A 13,170-nucleotide genomic window follows, 5' to 3' on the forward strand; every position below is an offset into this window, starting at 1 on the left:
CTTTCTTTATATTTCTTGGGTCACAAAACCTTTTTTTAGCTCTTAATCTCCATTACATCTGGAAAGCTTTCTAAAACCTGTTTATCTAGTGGTTGTCCTACTAGATAAACAAAGTAGGACACAAAGAGTCGTGTCCTACTCTTTGTGACCCCATGGATTGCAGCATGCCAGGCTTCCCTGTCCTTCACCACCTCCTGGGGCTTCTTCAGACTCATGTCCCTTGAGTCAGTGATGCCATTCAACCATCTTATCCTCTGTTGATGAAGATTTACATTGTTTTCTATTTATCTAGAAAGCTATGTAAATCTTCCACTTAAAAATAGCAGTCAGTATATCTTAAAGAACTTGAAAGATGGAAAGTTACTGTTGTTGTTAAGATATTTATTGAACAGCAACCATGTAATGTGTGACTGTGACCCTCCCTCATAGGTTTATGACCTGCATTAATGCAGGTTAGTACCCTGGCAGATCCTGGTCCCAAAATGCCTCGACTTGTCTGTTAGGCCAAGACAACCCCACGCTTTTTCTGGACACTAACACAGAGGCCCAGTTTCCTGCTCTTCCCATGTTGAAGAAGGTTTAGTGTTAGTTGCTCAGTCGTGTCCAATTCTTTGCAATCCCATGGACAATAGCCCTCCAGACCCCTCCATCCACGGAATTCTGAAGGTTTCTTTTTCTTCCTTTCCTAAAATAATACAAGTGAAAAAGTATTTAATACATAAACCAAAAGAAAAACACTAAAAATCATCCATAATTTTAAATCAACCACAAAACCTTTCTAGTCTGTCTGAAAAAGTTGCTGCTGCTGCTGCTGCTAAGTCGCTTCAGTCGTGTCCTACTCTGTGCGACCCCATAGACGGCAGCCCACCAGGCTCCTCTGTCCCTGGGATTCTCCAGGCAAGAGCACTGGAGTGGGTTGTCATTTCCTTCTCCAGTGCATGAAAGTGAAAAGTGAAACTGAAGTCACTCAGTCGTATCCGACTCCCAGCGACCCCATGGACTGCAGCCCACCAGGCTCCTCCGTCCATGGGACTTTCCAGGCAAGAGTACTGGAGTGGGGTGCCATTGCCTTGTCAAATCAATAGATGTTAAGAAGCATTGCTTGAGAACCTAGAACGTTTCTGGCACAAGGCTGGGTGACCTAAGGCACAGAAAAACAATAGGGGGACTTCCCAGGTGGTCTAGTGACTAAGACTCCATGCTCCCAATGCAGGGAGCCCGGGTTCCATCCCTGGTCAAGGAACTAGGTCCTGCATGCAGAAACTAAAGACCCCTTATACACCAGGGAAGAGCAAGGACCCCAAGAGCTGCAACTAAGACCCAGCACAGCCAAATAATTAATAAGCAAATAAACATTGAAAAAAAGAAAGAAAAAAAAAAAAGGAATAGGAATCTCGGCCCAGACCTTCAAAAGAGTTCGATCTCTTGTTGCTGCTGTTGCTGCTGCTGCTAAGTCGAGTCAGTCGTGTCCGACTCTGGTGCAACCCCATAGACGGCAGCCCACCAGGCTCTCCCGTCCCTGGGATTCTCCAGGCAAGAACACTGGAGTGGGTTGCCATTTCCTTCTCCAATGTATGAAAGTGAAAAGTGAAAGTGAAGTCGCTAGTCGTGTCCGACTCTTCGCGACCCCATGAACTACAGCCTACCAGGCTCCTGCGTCCATGGGATTTTCCAGGCAAGAGTACTGGAGTGGGGTGCCATCGCCTTCTCCGTGATCTCTTGTTAGAGAACATAATAAAAACAAGTACAGCCAGAAGCCATAATATGCTGATGAGCCACCATCACCGCTGCCAGGAGGATGAAAAGGGAAATGTACTCATTCATTGGATAAATCTGCATTGAGCACCGACTGCGTGCTCTCTGCTTTGCACATGGATGGACATCTTAAGGAGATGATAGCAGCCGGTCAGGAAATATTATCTAGATGGATAAACATATAAGGTGCGGGAAGTACAAAGCAGAAAAACCCAAAGATTTCCCGGGGAAACCGACAGGAGCTGACGCTTGAACCCATCCCTGAAGGAAGAGAGCGGCCAGCAAGGGGCGCCAACTGAGTGCTAAGGATGCCGGGTGCCACAGGAGGAGCACTTCCTGGATCATTTCATTTAATTCGCTCAAGAGGCCTAAAAAATAAGTATTTATTTTTCCTTCTATTTTACAGGTTGGCCAGCGGAAACTGAGAAGGCCAGAACCTATGAACATTTCACAGCCAATAGGTGAGGTCAGAGCTCAGGCCCAGTCAGCTCCCACCACGTGTATCCACAGAGCTGCGTTACCCACCTGTGGTTTCAGCCTTCTCCTCTGCCTCTTGCTGGACCGCATTCCTCCACTTCATTCACTGAGGTCGAAAATGCACATAACTTTGATGAATCGTCTGTTTTTACAATGTGAAAGTTCAAGGCGATGAACCATAAATTGTTGCACTGACTTGCAATTCAGATCCTTCAGCCAGGTTGGTTGAAGCACTCCAGTGTTACCATGAATGCAACTGAGGACTCAGATTTAAAAGGAATGAAGTTGCTTTCTGGCTCTCCTGAAGTTTCTCTTGAGGTCTGAGGTAACAACCCTCTTCTAAGGATTCCCTGCTTTTAGGGGTGAGATCAACTGTCCCAACGTCCGTCTCTCCACCCCCACCTCTGCTAGGGAGAGGATTTGACATCCCCTACTGCAGAACTTCCATGGACAGAGGAGCCTACAGTCCATGAGGTCACATAAAGTTGAACACAACTGAGCAACTACACCACCACCACCACCCCTCCAGACTGCCAGATTTTTTTTTTTTTCTGTTGTCTTTGCCCTTTTCCTTTCCTTCTTCGATCTCAGCACTCCTCCAACCTCTCAGGGAATAAGCTCACATCCTTCCAGCCATTCCCGGTCAGATGACTTCTTTCGCAGAGCACTCCTCCATAATCCTCACATTTTCCCACTAGAACATAGAGACTCTCAACTATCTCTCCCTGATGTCCAAACCACCTTTTCTGAGGAGGTGGCATTTTGCCATAGGAAATGAGCACACATTCGAAACAGAAAATGACAGATGGGACAGAATCACATGCCCAGTGCAGAGTGCATAGCGCTCTGGGCGATCAAAATGGAAGAAATCCATTGCAGCCTAATCTATGGCGAATAGGCTTCATGAAGAGGCAAAACGTGAGTGAGAACTTGAAAGATGGACACTAATTGAGGAGACACTAACAGAATTAGATGTGGAATAAACAGGCACCTGACTACATTTTTCTAGGAGCAGTTTGCCATCCTGACATAAGAAAATGCTCACAACGGAGAGGTTTCTATGCACCCTCTACCAGTATTTCCTTCCTGCCTTCTCAACAGCTAAATAAATCAGGCCTTCATTTTGTAAAAATAAAGGAACAAAACCAAACTTTTCTGTTAATAATTATTCCTAGCATAAGAGATCAGATAGTTCAAATCTAGATATAGTTTATGGATTTAACATTAAAATCCCTTCGCATTCAATCCAATTAGGGAATGTAAACATCATTGATATTGGGTGAGATTATCTCCAATACTTTATGGGATACTAAATATGGTTTAAAAGTTCAGCTCAGGGGTTTCGCAGGTGGCTCGGTGGTAAAGAATCTGCCTACCAATGCAGGAGACATGGGATCAATTCCCTGGTCCAGGTAGATCCCACATGCTGAGGAGCAGCTAAACCCGTTTCAATTTGCCTGAAACTCTATTGAATTTTTTCTTTTTTTTTTTTTTTACTTTTCTAACAGAGTCCATCTTTAAGGAGACATTTGCTCTAAGAAAAGTATTTAGAAGAAAAAAAACATAATCTACTTGCTAAGAGGTTAGATTAGGCAATCCAGGTTTTAAAAAGAATGGCTTTGGGACTCCCCTGGTGGTCCAGTGGCTGAGACTCCACCCTCCCAATGCAGTATTAGGGTTAGGTTCCGTCTGGGCAGGGAACTCGATCCCACGAGCCGCAACAAAGGCATGGTGCAGACAAATAATAAATATATAAATAATGGTTTTTTTAAGACTGGCTTAAAAAGAAAACAAACAAGAAACTCTTAAATAAATCCAAAAAAAAAATCCAACAAGCCACATCTATACCTAAGATGAGCTGTGTTATCAAATTTATAGTTTGTTCATGGTGGGAAGAAGTGATTTTTTCACAGTATTTTTATCTACAAAGGTTACTACCTGTCTTCAGATAACAACATTGAGATGGTTGTAAATGAAATTATCTATAATACAGAGTTAATAACTTTCAGGAAAAGCTCATAGTTTCATTTATTATGGGGACTCTAACCAGACAGAGAGATCCCCTGGGGGGCTGTCTTTGTCTATCTTAGGATGCAAAGTGCTTTTTAAAATTCTGAGGCAGGTATACTGGTATTGCTTCTAGACACAATTAAGATTAAGAGACAACAGGATCCATGCCACTGAGACCACCACACTTTTTACGATCTCTGTCAGCAGTGTCCACACCTCACTCTACTCCACCCTCTTCCTTCCTGAACCACCAGCAACAGCAAACACACAAAGAAGAAATCACATCTCAGTAGATATTTTTGAAGGGTAGCAGAGTCTGCCTCAAGGGTAGCAGAATATGCCACCCCAAACATGCCACCCCAAACATGCCACCCCAAACATGCCACCCCAAACATGCCACCCCAAACATGCCACCCCAAACATGCCACCCCAAACCTGCCACTTTGGCAGATTATTATTTTGCATTAAAGGCAAATGAGAAGAGAAGAAGCAGATACAAGCAAAGCTCTCTGACCTCCCTCATTTGCTTAAAAACAGGACATAAACTTGTAAGAATGTTCCCCCTTCCTTCTCTACCAGAAAGGACAGAAGTTAATCCCCAGAGACAACTATACACCCTACTCAGCCCACAAATGGCACCTGAAAAACCTATGTAATAAACTTTACTAACTAGTCTTATCTGCCATTTATTGCCGTTTAGTTGCTAAGTGGTGTCCAACTCTTTCGTGACCCCATGGACTATAGCCCACCAGGCCTCTCTCTCCATGGGATTTTCCAGGCAAGAATACTGGAGTGGGTTGCCATTTCCTTCTCCAGGGGCTCTTCCCAACCCAGAATTCGAACCCCCATCTTAGAATGCCTGGCACATGGACAGCACTCTGGAAATGGCAACTCTGGTCATTCTTTGCTTCTCTGGACTAGAAGGCCAGTGGAGTATGTAATGGCAGGGTTGCCCCAAATGCACTGTAGAATACATTTAGGTTGTAATAGTCAAATATTTGCACACTCCTGCTTTAAGACAACTCATATGAAATTTTCAATTTTTTTGAACTCACATGAGACCTGGGCATTTGTTATGAAGAGCCTTGCCCCTCATCAGACTGTCCTGCTTCATTCCCCAGGCTGTCTGCTGGCCCTCTCCCAAACATTACTCTGCAAACAACCCTCCAAGATTTCCAGTTAGATAAGTGAGCTACCCTTAAACAAAGCAGTCCTTTCTGACATCACCTATTAAGGATGATTGTGCAGGATTCATGTATTCCCAGAACTGAAGGCCAATCCCAGCAGGAGTTGTATTTCTGACCAACGTCAGACTTCAACATTAGATAAGTCTGAGATGGACAAATACTGTAACAGGAAACTAAACTATAAGCCACTCTACATTTAAATGAGTAGAAATAGGACCTAAGACTAATAAAATGGGCATTAAGGCATGTACACATTGATTACATGAAAAGCCTCAATGAATTATTAAATGCTCATCTAGTTTTATATTGTGTGTAACAATTGTAACAGTTTCATTATATCCTAGTTCTGACCTAAAATGAGTATAGCATCTGGGATAATTAAGAGATAGTCATTTAGCAATGCTTGCATGTCACCTTAGAAATTTATCAGATGACCCAGAGGGCCCAGGTTTTTTCCAAAAGCTCACCAAGGAAACAGGAAAAAAAAGCCTTCCCCCTGACCACCCAAGTTAAAGGCCCTGAAGCAAGAAGAGATATCCACAACCTTTCTGCTGACAATAAAGACCTGGGCTGAGCATTAAGTCTTATAAATCTTTAATGTGATGGTGTTCTTTCCATTGAAAGCATTTCTTTTCTGGAATAAGGGCTGACTCCACACTTCACTTTTACCCTTTACATCCCTCTCTGTTTATAAAGAGCTACACACCACCCCTGATACCTGGCATCAGAGGGTCCCTAGGAGACAACGCATGTTCAGTATTTCTCAGCCTTCACCACTGGAAACTGATGATGTTTGACATCTATTAGAGCAGGTCACATGGCAGTGAAAGGCAATAAAAATGATCAGATTACATCTGTAGACTTTACATATTAAGGTTAAAAAATTACATGGTATGAATATACATGTACGTGTGTGCATGCTCACTCAGTCATGTGTGACTCTTTGTGGCCCCATGGACTGCAGCCCACCAGGCTCCTCTGCCCATGGAATTTTCCAGGCAAGAATGCTGGAGTGGGTTGCCATTTCCTACTTCAGGGGATCTTCCCGATTCAGGGATTGAACCTGGGTCTCCTGCATTGGCAGGCAGATTCTTTACCACTAGCTCCACCTGAGAAGCCCCAATATGTATATGTATACATTTGTAACATTTTTTAATAAAAATATATGCATATGTAATTTTTAATAAAATACATATTTAATTTTTTTAAAGGTTGCCTACCTTCCTCCTTATCATTCTTGCCTCCCACAAAGTCAGCAAAACCTTTTAGGAAAACAGATCCAGTGGAGGCCTGCCCAAAATATCCTCTTAACTGTTCCCTTGTTTAAAAAAAAATGAGCTATCATAGTTTCCATAGTATGCAGTAGGCTGAAATATTTTGATGAACTGCTTAATGTTTTAATTTTATTTTTAAGTTGCATACTTTATTTTCTTGCAAAATAAAAATGTAATATAAAAGCAAAAAACAATTAGCTATCAGGCCCAAAATGGAGCCAATTATGCTAAGCCCAAGGTCACCAAACTGAGACTTAATACCTAACCTGTCTATGGCTAATCCCCCCTGAATGCACCCCATCTTGTCTGATCTTGGAATCTAAGCAGGGTTGGACCTGGTTAGTACTGGAATGAGGAATTAATACCTAACCAAATGGCAGCTTCCTCCTCTCCCAGGAACATCATCCTCTAGTCAGTCTGGCATTACCTGGTCACAGTAGTGAGGTGCCAGTGCCCAGGGTAGGTCACCCCAAATTGTGCCTCAATGGCATATTGATTATTTTGAATCAAAGCTACTTAAGAAGCTTTGGTGGTCCAGTGGTTAAGAATCCGCCTGCCAAAGCAGGGGACGTGGGTTCAATCCCTGGTCGAGGAAGATCCCACATGCCAAGGAGTAATTAAGCCCCCTCGGCAAGAGAAGCCACAATAAAGAAGTCCACACATCGCAACTAGACAGTGGCCCCCATCTCCACAACTAGAGAAAGCCCACACACAGCAACAGAGATCAGTGTAGTCAAAAATAATTTTTTTTAATGGCCAATGTTAGAGGGACCCTGAACCCTCTTAAATTTCCCTGGAAGCAGGAAAATATCTTCCCTGTGAATGGCACTCTCCCTGCATCAGGAGGTAGAGGACACCCTTATCACCAGAGAGAGGGAATTCAGAAGCCTATATGAACAAGCCTGGCTACTGTTTCAATGTACCACCCCAAGCCCAAACTCTGCTTAGATTCTTCACTAAGCACCCAAAGCCTTAGTTTCTTCGCCCTGTCAATTCCTCACAGATTGTTTCTTCGTCTAAAGACTAAAAAAGGTGACCGCTTTGTCCATTTCTTAGGTCTCATTTCTCTGAGACATCCGTGAGCATGTATTAAAATGTGTCTCTTTTTCTCTTGTTAATCTGTCTTCGGTGGATTTTATTATTAGTCCAGCCACAAGAATTCGGGAGGGGTAGGAGGGAAATTCTCCATCCCCTACAGAGGTGAAGTGAAGGGAAAGTCAGTCAGTCATGTCTCCAGGCCAGAAGACTGGAGTTTTCTCCAAGGGATCTTACCAACCCAGGGATTGAACGCAGGTCTTCCGCATTGCAGGCAGATTCTTCATCAGCTGAGCCAACAAGGGAAACCCTCAGTTTGTCTGATAGACCTCTGTTGGCCCTCCCAAAGGAAGGTGGCCTTGCCTGAAACAATCAGATCTCTGCTAGAATAACTTCCTGTCCTGCCTCCTTCTGCTTTCTGAACAGCTCCTCGGACCCCTTTTTATTTCCTAGCAGGGATGCTGCCTGGTTCCTGAATCGCTGAAGAAAGCCAGTGTGATCTTTAAAAGTTACTCAGTTAAAATATGTTTTCCAACAGCTCTTCAGACTTGTAACCCAGTGTGTCCCTCAAGCCCACCTCCCATACAGATGTCTGTGCTCCTGCAGCAGATACAGTCTTACTGTGTCTGCCCACAAGGCAATCCGGCCTCAGGCTGCCTGAAATGAACAGTCACTGCCACTGCCTGGCACCCACACCATTCTCCTCCCATCTGAACAGGTGCATGTCTGGGTGCACTCCAGTTTGGGGTTTCCCTAACCAAGAAATCTTCCTCTGAGGGCCCAATCAAGACCTACTTACCCAAAGAGCCATTCCTGATTAACCAGCAAAGCTTTTAGTTTACTCCTGCAACTGTTCTTCCCTGGATGTCCCTGGTGGCTCAGATGGTAAAGAATCTGCCTGCAGTGCAGGAGACCTGTGTTTGATCCCTGGGTCAGGAACCCCTGGAGAAGGGAATGGCTACCCACTTCAGTATTCTGGCCTGGAAAATTTCATGGACTGTAAATATAGTCCATGGGGTTGCAAAGAGTCGGACATGACTCACTCAAGCTATTTTTATTTTTATGTACCCAAATATCCCAACATCTGTTCACTTTTAATAACATTTAGGACATAGACACCTGATATATGTTTAATCCTTGCCCTCCTACACTGTTATGTGTAAAATGAAGATAATAATAAGTAACTTCACAGGGCAGTTATAAGGATCACATAGCGGGAGGTATATAATTGGTGTTCAATCAATGAGTGAAATAACAACCTGAGTGCACACAAGATTTCATAATGTGAGTAGCCTTCCCTTTCAACTCAAGAGAAGCAGAATATATGCAAGATTTCATGCATAGGTCCCACAAGTGACTGTCTTTCATCTGTTGACCAGCAACTCATCACCTCGCTAAAATGCATCTTCCCCTTTATAGTGACTCCACTAGACTGAGGGCTTCTCTTGTGGCTCAGCTGGTAAAGAATCTGCCTGCAATGCAGGAGACCTAGGTTTGATCCTTTGGTTGGGATCTCCTGGAGAAGGGAAAGGCTACCCACTCCAGTATTCCGACCTGGAGAATTCCATGGACTATACAGTCCATGGGGTCCCAAAGAGTCGGACACGACTGAGCGACTTTCACTTCACTTCACAATAGACTGAAATTTCTTCTTCCTTCAATTAAAATCTGCATCCTTACAACTTCTACCTTTGGATCCTGGCTCAGCTCCCAGGCCTGCACAATATATATCAGGCCCCCGGACTCCTTTTCTTTACTTAGAAGCACCTACGTTAGCCTTGGAGTGGGTCCCACAGACCAGGGTCCGTGCCCCCAGCACATCCCACCACCAACACACACATTCACCATGAAAGCAAAAATTCTCAGAAAAATTAATTCTGAGCAGATGTCAAAGCTTTATTTCAAACTTGTAGGGAAAAAGACAGCACAAGGGAAAAGTCTGTCCACAAAAACAGTCTTAGGAAAGGGCTGTTTTAAAAACTGAAAGGAACATCTAGATAAGCGGTTCTCAAACTTTAGCTGCTTCAGAATCCCCTGTACTGGGTTGCTTCAGTCGTTTCGGACTCTTTGGGACCCCATGGACTGTATAGCCCACCAGGCTCCACTGTCCACGGGGACTTTCCCTGCAAGTTTGAAATAAAGCTTTGACATCTGCTCAGAATTAATTTTTCTGAGAATTTTTGCTTTCATGTTGGATGTGTGTGTTGGTGGTGGGATGTGCTGGGGGCACGTACCCTGGTCTGTGGGACCCACTCCAAGGCTAATGTAGGTGCTTCTGAGTAAAGAAAAGGGAGTCCGGGGGCCTGATACATATTGTGTAGGCCTGGGAGCTGAGCCAGGATCCGAATACTGGAGTATTCGCCAGGCAAGAATACTGGAGTGGGTTGCTATGCCCTCCTCCAGGGGATCTCCTTGGCCAACGGATAGAACCCGCGATTTTTATATCCCCTGAATACTTGTTAAAATAACTAGCGATGGGCCCACCCCAGTTTCCCATTCAGTAGGTATCAAGCGCGGATGAGAACTTAAATCTCTAAGTAGTTCCAGGTGAAGTTGTGGCTGCTAGCCCTGGGATCACTTTGCGAACTTCTGATCTAGACTGTAAATAAAATTGTTGCGACGGAGAACTGATTAATTTCACGGAGATGTAAAGCTGCCACGCTTTAACCTATTGGACAAGTAACCCTGACCGTGGCATCCCAGAGCTGAGTTTGGTGCATTTTCACCAGAAATACCCAGCCGTCCGGTTCCCTCCCTGGGCAAGATCAGAGGAATGCCATTTGATTCAGCAGTAGGGATTTTGCTTTTCAAATTGGGAAGCTTTGCGGATGAAATTTGGAGAAGCAATCCCCTCCAGTATTCTTGCCTGGAGAATCCCACGGACAGAAGAGCCTGATGGGCTGCAGTCCCCAGGGTCGCACAGACTCGGACACGACGGAAGCAGCTTAGCACGCACGCATGCACGCGGATGAAATTTAGAACGAGCTTTCCCTTTTGGCTTCGCTCCCGCCCCGGCAGAAGTAAAGTAAAGTAAAAGTCACTCAGTCGTGTCCGACTCTTTGCGACCTCGTGGACTATAGCCTATCAGGCTCCTCCGTCCATGGGATTCTCCAGGTAAGGATACTGGAGTGGGTTGCCATTTCCTTCTCCAGGGGAGAAGTTACTGCTGCTGCTAAGTCACTTCAGTCGTGTCCGACTCTGTGCGACCCCATAGACGGCAGCCCACCAGGCTCCCCCGTCCCTGGGATTCTCCAGGCAAGAACACTGGAGTGAGTTGCCATTTCCTTCTCCAATGCATGAAAGTGAAAAGTGAAAGTGAAGTCGCTCAGTCGTGTCTGACTCTTAGCGACCCCATGGACTGCAGCCTACTAGGCTCCTCCATCCATGGGATTTTCCAGGTAAGAGTACTGGAGTGGGGTGCCATTGCCTTCTCCAGCCCCGGCAGAAAGAGCTACTCTTTTCTCACGGCTACCAGCGCGCATCCGCCTCTCACCACCCGGGGGCGCTACGGTCACAGGATCGCTGCACTTCCGGCTCTCCGCTGGAGCAGGGCGGCTGCAGCCACCACGCGCCGTATTGCGCACGCGCAGCAGCGCCTCCGACGCCAGACCAGGAGACGCTCCGGAAGTGGCCGGGAGGAGAAGCCACCTAGGGCTGCCCCAGAACGGCTATTTCCACTTCTTGCTCGCCCTTCAAGTCTCAGGCTTTACCTGGGCCGGAATTAATGAGCCAGGCTACTCTACAGAAGGGAATCTACGAAATTCAAATGTCTGGATTGAAAAAGAAAGGCTCTGCCGAAACCCGGGATCGAACCAGGGACCTTTAGATCTTCAGTCTAACGCTCTCCCAACTGAGCTATTTCGGCGCCCTTTTTGTCGCCCTCACAGTAAACTATCACTGAACTTCTGACGTTGGCTTCTTCCGTCTCTTCCCAGCAATCACTTAAAAATGTTTCTTCCTTGTCAAATTAAGTGGTTTTCTTTTTTTAATGTCTATATCTAGATGTCTGCCTTTTTATGAGCCATGACTAAATAGCTAAGTATACGTTACTTAACTTTATAATTGTATTAGTTTTGCCAAATATCAAAATGAATCCGCCACAGGTATACATGTGTTCCCCATCCTGAAGCTGTCCCAGTGCACCAGCCCCAAGCATCCAGCATCATGCATCGAACCTGGACTGGCAACTTACTTAACTTTTTCCAGTATAATCTGAACCTCTGGTTTAATCGTCGACAGCCGGCAGCATGAACGAGCCGGTGTCTCGGCTGCAGGATTCAGGGGTCGGGCTGGCCCGCAGCCCGGCCGAGCGGGGTCAAAAGCAGCGATGGCTGCGCGCCCCCCGCCCCCAGGGCTCCGCGGCTTATTGGCACCCGGGCTCAGTCCGCCCACAGCTGTTTCCAGCGGTCCCGATGCAGGGTGTCCCATTGGCAAGCCCCTTGCCCTAGGATAGCCCCTTCCAGCTGTGACCGCACACTTTTCACTATTGGTATAGACAAGAAATGGACCAGGGCATGGAGGCAGAGCTGCAGTCTCCGCGATCCCGGGTTCTCGCCCTGCTGCGTTTACCTGCCACCACGCTGCACGGAATCAGCCAGGTACACCTTAAAAGCTTGGCGAGCTCATTGACCACGGTCACCCAATATCAATACTAAATGTTTCTGAAGCACCAGCTACGTGTCAAGCACAGACACTCTGCACCGCCCAAATGCCCTTTTTGTTTTGTTTTGCCTTTTCCCCCCTCTCCAATTAAATTGTAATTCTCCAAAGGCGGGGTTGATTATCACCGCCGTTTTACCCACTTACATGGAAGCTTCACAGCCAATTTTGAGGGATAGATGTATGTATGCATACGAATATGAAAGAAAAAAATGTTTGAATATGGGGAGTGATAGCCATCTCCAAGGTCGCTTTCTGAGTTCCTTTGTTGTAAATCCAAACAGAAGAACTTGGCATTTATCAGAAGTCATTGGTTAAGGAAGAGAAGAGACCAAAGCGAGCTTGGGGATGGATAGAGTTCTGTGTAGGCTTAGGAGAGGTTGGAGTGGAAGAAGGAAAAATTTGGAGCCGCTTCCTTGTGCAGGTCAAACGTAAAGAGGTGGGGAAAGAGGGTTTTTCTTGAATGTCATGAATGTGGCTACCTTTCACATTCTCCTCCAAAGACTGTAGGGAAGGCTTGAACCTGGGTGACTAGGAAAGTGACAGGTAAGTTTTAATGGGATTTGGAATGGGTGTAGGGATGAGGAAAAAGTTGGAGTTCATCACCTACCCCTATCTTTGAATCAGGTCCAAGCCCTTTCCCTGGGGAGATGGTAAACATACCCTATTCCATACCCTCATGTGAATCCACTTCCAACTGGCTCTAAAGATGAACGAAGAGAATCTGGACCACTACCCAGTGGAGACCACAGCACCGATTTCGACCATTATTC

General features: G+C 45.6%; 1 long non-coding RNA gene and 1 other non-coding gene across 2 annotated transcripts; both read right to left on the reverse strand.

Annotated features, from left to right (window-relative positions):
* Nucleotides 1-364: 364 nt before the first annotated feature.
* Nucleotides 365-6,517, reverse strand: LOC133258529 (uncharacterized). The gene is made up of 2 exons (XR_009740071.1): nt 2,281-6,517; nt 365-685 (listed from the first exon to the last, which is right to left on the reverse strand). It is a non-coding gene; the product is annotated as an uncharacterized LOC133258529 (long non-coding RNA).
* A 5,013-nt stretch (nt 6,518-11,530) lies between these two features.
* Nucleotides 11,531-11,603, reverse strand: TRNAF-GAA (transfer RNA phenylalanine (anticodon GAA)). The gene has a single exon. It is a non-coding gene; the product is annotated as a tRNA-Phe (tRNA).
* Between the last annotated feature and the right edge of the window lie 1,567 nt (nt 11,604-13,170).

The sequence above is a fragment of the Bos javanicus genome, chromosome 12 (genome assembly GCF_032452875.1).
Source record: "Bos javanicus breed banteng chromosome 12, ARS-OSU_banteng_1.0, whole genome shotgun sequence".
In the NCBI taxonomy this organism is placed as follows: Eukaryota; Metazoa; Chordata; class Mammalia; order Artiodactyla; family Bovidae; genus Bos; species Bos javanicus.